The sequence below is a fragment of the Hylaeus volcanicus genome, chromosome 5, assembly GCF_026283585.1.
Source record: "Hylaeus volcanicus isolate JK05 chromosome 5, UHH_iyHylVolc1.0_haploid, whole genome shotgun sequence".
Lineage (NCBI taxonomy): Eukaryota > Metazoa > Arthropoda > Insecta > Hymenoptera > Colletidae > Hylaeus > Hylaeus volcanicus.
In genome coordinates this window covers 10,684,589-10,692,357 of record NC_071980.1, presented here as the reverse complement: position 1 = coordinate 10,692,357, position 7,769 = coordinate 10,684,589, and the positions used below count along the sequence as shown (strand labels likewise).

The window sequence follows — 7,769 nt, the reverse complement described above, 5'->3', positions numbered from 1 at the left end:
AACTAGAGGTGGATGAAGATGAAGAAGAGGCAGCTAGAAATGGATGAAGATAAAAAAGGGGTACCTAGAGGAGGTTGAAAGCCAGGAGACAGAATATTTGTTGGATTGGGATTTTTATTTCGGGCAAACAGAGCTGGATGAAGATGAAGAAGTGGCATCTAGAGGTGTATGAAGATGAAAAAAAGGCAGCTAGAAATGGATGAAGATTAAAAAGGGGTAGCTAGAGGGGGTTGAAAGCGAGGAGACAGGATATTTGTTGGATTGAGGTTTTTATTTGGGGTAAACAGAAGTGAATGAAGATGAAGAAGTGGCATCTAGAGGTGAATGAAGATAAAGAAGGTGGGATAGCTGAAAATGAATGAAGATGAAGAAGAAGGAGTAGATAAAGGTGAATGAAGATGAAGAAGGAGGGGTACCTGAAGATGGAGTTGAAGATGAAGAAGTGGCATCTATAGGTGAACGAAGACGAAGAAGAGACAGTTTGAGGTGAATGAAAATGAAGAAGTCCAGCTAGACGTGAATGAAACTGAAGAAGGAGTAGTTAAAGCTCCAACAATGAGCAACTCACGCAATCCATGCTCCACATCCATCCAAAAAGAACTAAGCTAGCCCTGCGCCTTTGACTAAAAGCTTGCAAGCCGACAAACAACGCTTTCCGGCCCTAAACGCGCTTTCCATCCTCTCCTAAACCAAACAACCAACCAACTACTACTCTACTCTACGCAACTCTACTCCACTCTTACTCTAAAACATCCTCACTTCCCATTCCACTGCTGCACCCGGTCTGTACCTAGCAGCATCCGCGAGCGGGTTCGACCGCGTTCACGCGAAAAGTCGAATCGCGACGTGGACGATCGTAGCAAAAAGCCAGAAGGCGATTTTCGCTCGGGCAGTTCGTGTCGCGGCACAGCGGTGCCGTGGCACGCGCTTCGCGTGCCTAGCTTCGATATATCGCGATTGCGTAACCCGATTAACGGTAAAATCGGCCGTAGTCTGCGGAGAGCGCGATCCCGGGCGAGCGAGAGAGCAGGCGACCGACCGATCGAGTCCGGGGCGTTCGATAAAAATTGACACGCGACGAACGCGAGAGACCGGCGCGCAACCCATCCGAGCGAGGATATCGAAAAAGGTTGATGCACCGAACCCGACGAGCCTGGAGAAACGAGACGCGCTCGTTCGCGTCGAGGAAAGGCCGGATACAACCTATCGAGGGAAGGCGAAGTTGGTTTCAGGAATGTTGGCGAACTCGGAGGAGTCGAGGATCGCATAGAGAGGAGTCGGGGGTCCTTACTAGCGATGGCGTGAAAAATCATTGTTAGTGATTTTTCACGGTGATCACACAATCGCGATCGCAGTCGTGATTAAACTTCGATCACGACCGTGATCCGAAAAATGGCGTTTCAGAAGCGTATTTGCGTCTTTATTTAAGTGATAAGGTAGATTACAAACCTTGTTACACTTTTGAGTGATTCGTTGTCTTTGTCGCCTCACCTAATATTCTACTCACATACTTCCATACCGTTCTCTCTTGCTTCTACGTACCATTCCATGCCTCGCTCATACTTCCGTGCCTATTATTTACATTTTTTTTTTTTTTTTAACTAACTCTCTCGTTCTTCCATACCTGCGTTTCAGAAGCGGTTCGTGTTAATTATTATCGTTAGTGTATCGCTGTCTCCCCTTAGCGGAAATTCAAGAAACAACAAATGAGCCAAATTTAAATTGTATTAAAATTATATTAACATTGCTTTTAGAGCATATTATAATACATATAGAACCTAAGAACAACATAATTCGTGAAAAGTGAAAAGAATGTTCTGTACCCATCAGAAGCGATCACGAAGAATCACGAATCACTGTGAAAAATCATCGTGATCGAGAATGAACGTGATTGAATCACGAGTGATTCAAAAGTAGCAGTTCACGCCATCTCTAGTCCTTACTAGGGATTAAGATTTTAAGGTGTTAGGGGGCTGAAGGTTCGCTAGATCAACCCTTCACGGTCACCCGGGGGTCAAAATGACACCGAGCGCGCAACTTCCAGCTAGACTTGCTACAAGTTATTCATTTTGTGAAAATATATTAAAAATTGTCAGAGCTGTAATTTTTTTTTTGGCATTTTGAAAATTTGACGAAAATTTGTTGCCATGACAATCTCATTCCGAAAGGTTCCAACTGATATCCTGAATTTTTATGAGTCGTTTGTTCGCCCAATGTGCGCGCGCTGGGGATTAAGTTGGTCGTAGGACATATTGTAGAAAAGCGATAAAATCACGGTCGTAGCTAGCAGGGACAATAATCGTAATGTCTCGGGGCCCGGCGTAGGTAATTCCGGTCCGGTTCGAATAAACGCAACGAATCTTTATCGTTAATTGGACGATAAAGGTAAAGGTATCGTCGCGCCATCCGCGAGGATCTTCTTACCCAGCGCTATACCGAGGATTTATTTTCGCGCGATCGGTACGCGTACGCCGAGATCCGGAGCTTGACCGGTTTCGATCTAGATTCGCGGTCTGGGCAAAAATCGTCGATAACGTGCTTTCGTCCTTTAAACGATCGCGATCCCTCGCGTGCTATAAATAGCGACGGTGTATGGTTTACGATATTAGACGGCGGGGTTACGGTGCGGGAGGAACAGAAATCATTCGGTTAGTTCAGAGAACGAGCGTTTTTTACTGAAACTTAATTGCGCGGGACGCGAAAGGAAGAGGGGAAGTAGGATCTCCGCGTGAGAGCCGATGGAAAATTAGGGTGATAGAAAATTAGGTGCGTTAGGAAAATTAGGCGTCTTCTTGTTCTTCGCGTAGTTGTAAGACAGTCGAACGACTGTTAAACGACTGTCGAGCGACTCTCTTAAGGCGTCTGACCACTCTGAGCGCTTGCCAGATGGGTACTGTTCTTAAAAAAAAATTAATTAAAAAATTAATCAAGTAATCGCAATAATCCATTGCTATTCTTCGGATAATGTATCCAAAAGTACTGTGTACAAATTTCAGAACAATAAACCGCACGTTTACTTTCTTTTGGGATTATCTCGAAACTACATTTTTCGAAATGGTAAAACGTAAATCTCGTAAACTATCGGTTCGATTGCTCTGAAATTTGTACACGCTACTTTTAGATACATTATCTGAAGAATAGCAGTGGATTTTTGCGATTACTTGATTAGTTTTTCTTTTATTGACGATTTTTCTCGTGAAATTTCGATGAAAAAAAAAAGTTTCTTCGGCTCGCCATAATTTTCTAAATGGTAATAAAAAAAAATCCAATTGCTACTCTCTTGCGACAAACTCCAGAAACAATCTAATATTTTTTTTTCTTTTTACCATGGAACCTAAACAATATAATAATGTTACAGCCAACGCGCGTTTTCGCGAACCGCCGCCATTTTTTTTTTTTTTGTTATCTCAAAGAATTTTTCATGTGTTCATTAAACCGTTCTTTAGTATGTGTGAAAACATAAAGATATTTTTTTCTATACTTTCGCATTTATGAATTTTTTAAGAATAGTACCCATCTGGCGAGCATTCAGGGTGGCCAGACGCCTTAACCTCTCTGCTTCGATTGTTCTATTCGAAGTGGCTAGACGAATGAAAGCAGAGAATCTAATCTTATCGCGTCGAATTGACTTCTTGTAACTTCGAATAGACTCATTTTTCCAAATTTTCTTACCACTCCAATCGGATATGATGACGAGAAACCGTGCAATAATAGGCGCCGTTCCCAACCTATTCGCAACTTGCAAAGTTACTTGCAACTTACGCTTGGACGACTATTGCGGTTCACTGGCTGCTATTTGCCTTGAGGATGACAGTGGAAAACAATGGAATACTATGACTCAATGGGAGCAAGTTTCAGAAAGAGGTGGGGGGGGGGGGGGATTTTATCACGCCCCCAAGCTATCGCAGACCATTCATTTAGATCGAGAAATCATCGTGTGATTTTAATTTGATAAAATCACTAGGACTGTTCTAAATCTAAATCACTGTGTATATTCGCGTGTGTACATTCGTATGTGTATATTCGTATGTGTGCATTCGTATGTGTTTATTCGTTCATAACTTAGATTAGAGGTTGTAGATCGGCGCTAAGATTTAACCCTTCGGACTCGAGTGGCGCCTCTAGGGCGACACATGTAATTTAAAGGTGATTTTTTAAACGTATAATTTCAATTTGACTTGTACCAGAATACAGCTAATTATTAATTGAAATGATAATGCATTGAGTCAGGAACATTCGTAGATGTTTCTTTTCAAAGTAGAGTGTTTACTTTTACAGAAATTTATTATAAGAACGGGGTTGAACCATTTAAACAGTGTCTTTTGCGCTATGCTTCTGTCAGATGACCCAGTGATTTGATTAAAATACGATAATTATTTGTTTTCTAAAAAGTCACTCATCGGAATTCGACTGTCATCATCTAATTCCAAAACGTCGTTATTTAAATCTTGTAGTATACAACGATTACCATCGAATTTCCAAAGGCACGCATACCGAACTCGAGTCCCGGTTCGTACACTTGCTCGCGCCACGCAGCCATCTTGAATAAAGCAAAGCGCGCAACGAGAGGGTTAAAGCAACGTCCGAGCGTGAAAACCCCTCGAAGGGGTACGATCCGCGTCGATTCTCTAAAATACGATCTTAATCCTCCCGCGGTATCTTAATTATCGAATTTATTAAACGACGATCCAATCCTCGAAACGAGCCGGAATTATAATCCTGAGAAACTCGCGGTAACGCGGTCACGCACCAACGAGCGAATCGAGCTGGCAGAATGTCGGCGTTCGGAGAGTTAATTAGAAAACAAACAGAAAATTAACGCGAACCCGGCAGCGAATCCTTCCCCGTCGGCCGTTACTCGCGATTTATCGTAACTCGTTCGAAGTCCGGTCGGTGACCGGTTTATACGTTCAAGATCGGCCGAACGATGCGCTCTCCGTCTGATCGACGATCGAAAATCCACCGATTCCTCCTCGAATCCGCGAGCAGGAAGCTCCTTTCCACGGGACACGAGAACCAGTTCCCGTGAGCGCGCTGCGCGCCGAGAAACGAAAAAGAGAATGAAAAACAAGAAACGTGATGAATTATCGCGTAATCGTCGAATACGTTTAACCCGTTAACGCGTCGACGTTAATCGATCATTTTCTTTTGCTCCTCGCGTTCGCTCCCCACCGAGCCCGCCTTTCCGCGCTTTCTTTCCCAGCCGTTATTCGTGCCGAGCGCCACCGAACGCGGATATATTCGGGGTTTAAAAATCGAAACCGAGCAACCGGTTGGACGGCGAAAATCTTCCCCGACCGTTAATCTTGATTTATGATAACCGCGACCGCGATCTGCGCGGCGACCGAGCCGGATAATTGGATCGCGTCCCGTGCCTCGCCTGCTACCGGTCTCCGGCCGTCCAGTTTCGATTTGCGAGTTACTTCGCGATTATTGCACGATTACGCGACGAATCGGAACGCTCGGACTTGACGATTTGTCGAAAACGGTGAGCTATTATGTCCTCTCGGAGTGCAATGCATGTTCGAGAATGCTTCAGAGTTTACCACACAAAATTAAAGGGAAATAGATTGTTAATTTCTTTCGCAAATATATTTTCTTCGGTGTTCTACAAGGAAGGGGTTGTGCGCAGTCGCGAGAGTGACGCTAAGGGGACACAGAAGTGGGGGGAAGAGTGGTTAAAAAATGAACTTTGGGTCACGTGCGTTGGTATGAATTATTTAACACGCCAGCGCGGTGTTTCAGTGCTGCGCTGCTAAGCGGCGCTCGATTTCACTGCATGGTGGGGCGGCGCGACATCAGGTTGCACTCTTCGGCACAGTGTATGACTCATCGGTGATGCACGCCGCCCCTCGGAACAGACTATCTTGACCCACCGGTGATACAAGTTAATTAGGAAACCTACTTAGTTATTTATTCTCTCTAGGCATTTGTACAAACTTTAGATACAAGTTTTGGCGATGTCTAGAGATGGCCCTCTTGCTCAACGAAAACTTTATAAATAAAAAAGATCACTTTTTGGGACGCACCCCTCCCCTCATCTCTAGCAGGGCCGACGCAAGGCAGGTTCAGCGTTTTAAAAGGCCCCGCGGTCTTTTAAAAATTATCTTTTTAATCTTCGGAAAATTACTGAATTAAAAGGCACCGATTTTGATGAACTTTTTACAGACTGATGATACCATTAACAAATGGAAGCAATTTTTGCTATGAGATGCGAGACATTTTTTTTAGTAGCGATGATTAAATTGAAAGGAGTGACAAAAATCATCAAAGTATTATTATTTAATATTCATCTTATAAAAAAAACATAGCATTTGTAAATAAATAACTCCTCGTTGTAATATTTAAGTATAGGATTTGAATGCGAATGGAGGCCCCGCAAGAGGTCACGCCGTGTACAAAAGTGTACTTTTCCGCAATTGAAAACTTTTCGTGTGTAACTATCAACGTGATCGATGCATCTATGGAAGCTAACTTCATTTCTCTCTTTCTCAGCTGTCGATTAAAGTATTATATGTTTATACATGTAACGTGCGATCGGTATGGAATTTGCGTTTCTCCTGATGCGTGTCGCGTTCGGTATTACTGTCACGACGATCACCGCGATGACGAGCGAATCGAGCTGCTTTCGCGGCGATGGGTTACGTAAAGACGGAAGAAGGGATGAGTTGCGAGCAGGTGACACAGTCCTGGAATGAGATAATTCGAGTGGTTTTTAGTGGTGTGGTCCGTGACACCGAGTAGGATGTCGTGTCACGGAAAGATGATATAAGGAGATAAGTGAGGAGGATACCCAAGGTGTCTACGGAGTAGTCCTAATCCCCTTCAGGGTCTCAGCTTTCCATTGGCGCGCTTTACCGTGTCCAGTAAACTGTCACGGAAAGGTGATAGTTCACGATAAGACACGCGAGGGATCCGATGTCTGACTAGGTTTATTATTCAGCCAGTAGTACCGTCTTTAATTCTTACTGGAGTCAAAGTGGTCCCAATCAATTTTCGACGACTGCCTAAGACTAACCTTCAATGGACTTACCTTCCTAACGTAAAGCTACTGGCCTGGAACTAAAGATCGGATAAGTGCAAGGAAATCGGGACCCGAACGTTGCAGTTATCCGGTCGAGGGTTCTATTCTGTGTTTACATTTGATTCGAGTCGAGTGTCGAACGTAGAAAAAGACGATATACATGTCGGATTGAGTAACCTTCTCCTTTTCGAAGTCGGTTAAAAAGGACAGAGAGCGAAAGAGAAAGAGGTCCGAGGAAAAAAAGCATTCGGCAGAAGCCAGCAGAAGCGTATCAAACGGTTAGGAACATATTACACCGCTCGTCGCCGAGCATCAAGGGTGCTACAATTTACTGTATAGCAACATCATTGAAATGTCGCCAAGTATTGCGCTAGATCCTCCCCCCCCCCCATACCTTTAGATATTGGGTTGTCCTGAAAGTTCATACCAATTTAAAAAAAAATTCAAAGACGCATTTAAATATATATATATCAAAATTCAAATGCGTCTTCGAATTTTTTTTAATGGTATATAATAAATGATATTTAATAAATGGTATATATATATATATAAAATGGAAGAAAATGGTACCTCGATATATGTAATAAATATTATAATTAAATATATATATATATTATATACAAAAAAATTCAAAGAGAAATATATAAAAAAAAGTTCAAAGACGCATTTGAATTTTGATATATATATATACACATATATCATATATATATATCATATATATCATATATATTTGATATATATCAAA

The 7,769-nt window shown here is 42.7% G+C and overlaps 1 protein-coding gene across 2 annotated transcripts in view; it reads left to right on the top strand.

Moving 5' to 3' along the window:
* LOC128876629 (GATA-binding factor A-like) overlaps positions 1–7,769 on the top strand; it is a 62,277-nt gene that overhangs the window by 20,716 nt on the left and 33,792 nt on the right. The window lies entirely within an intron of this gene.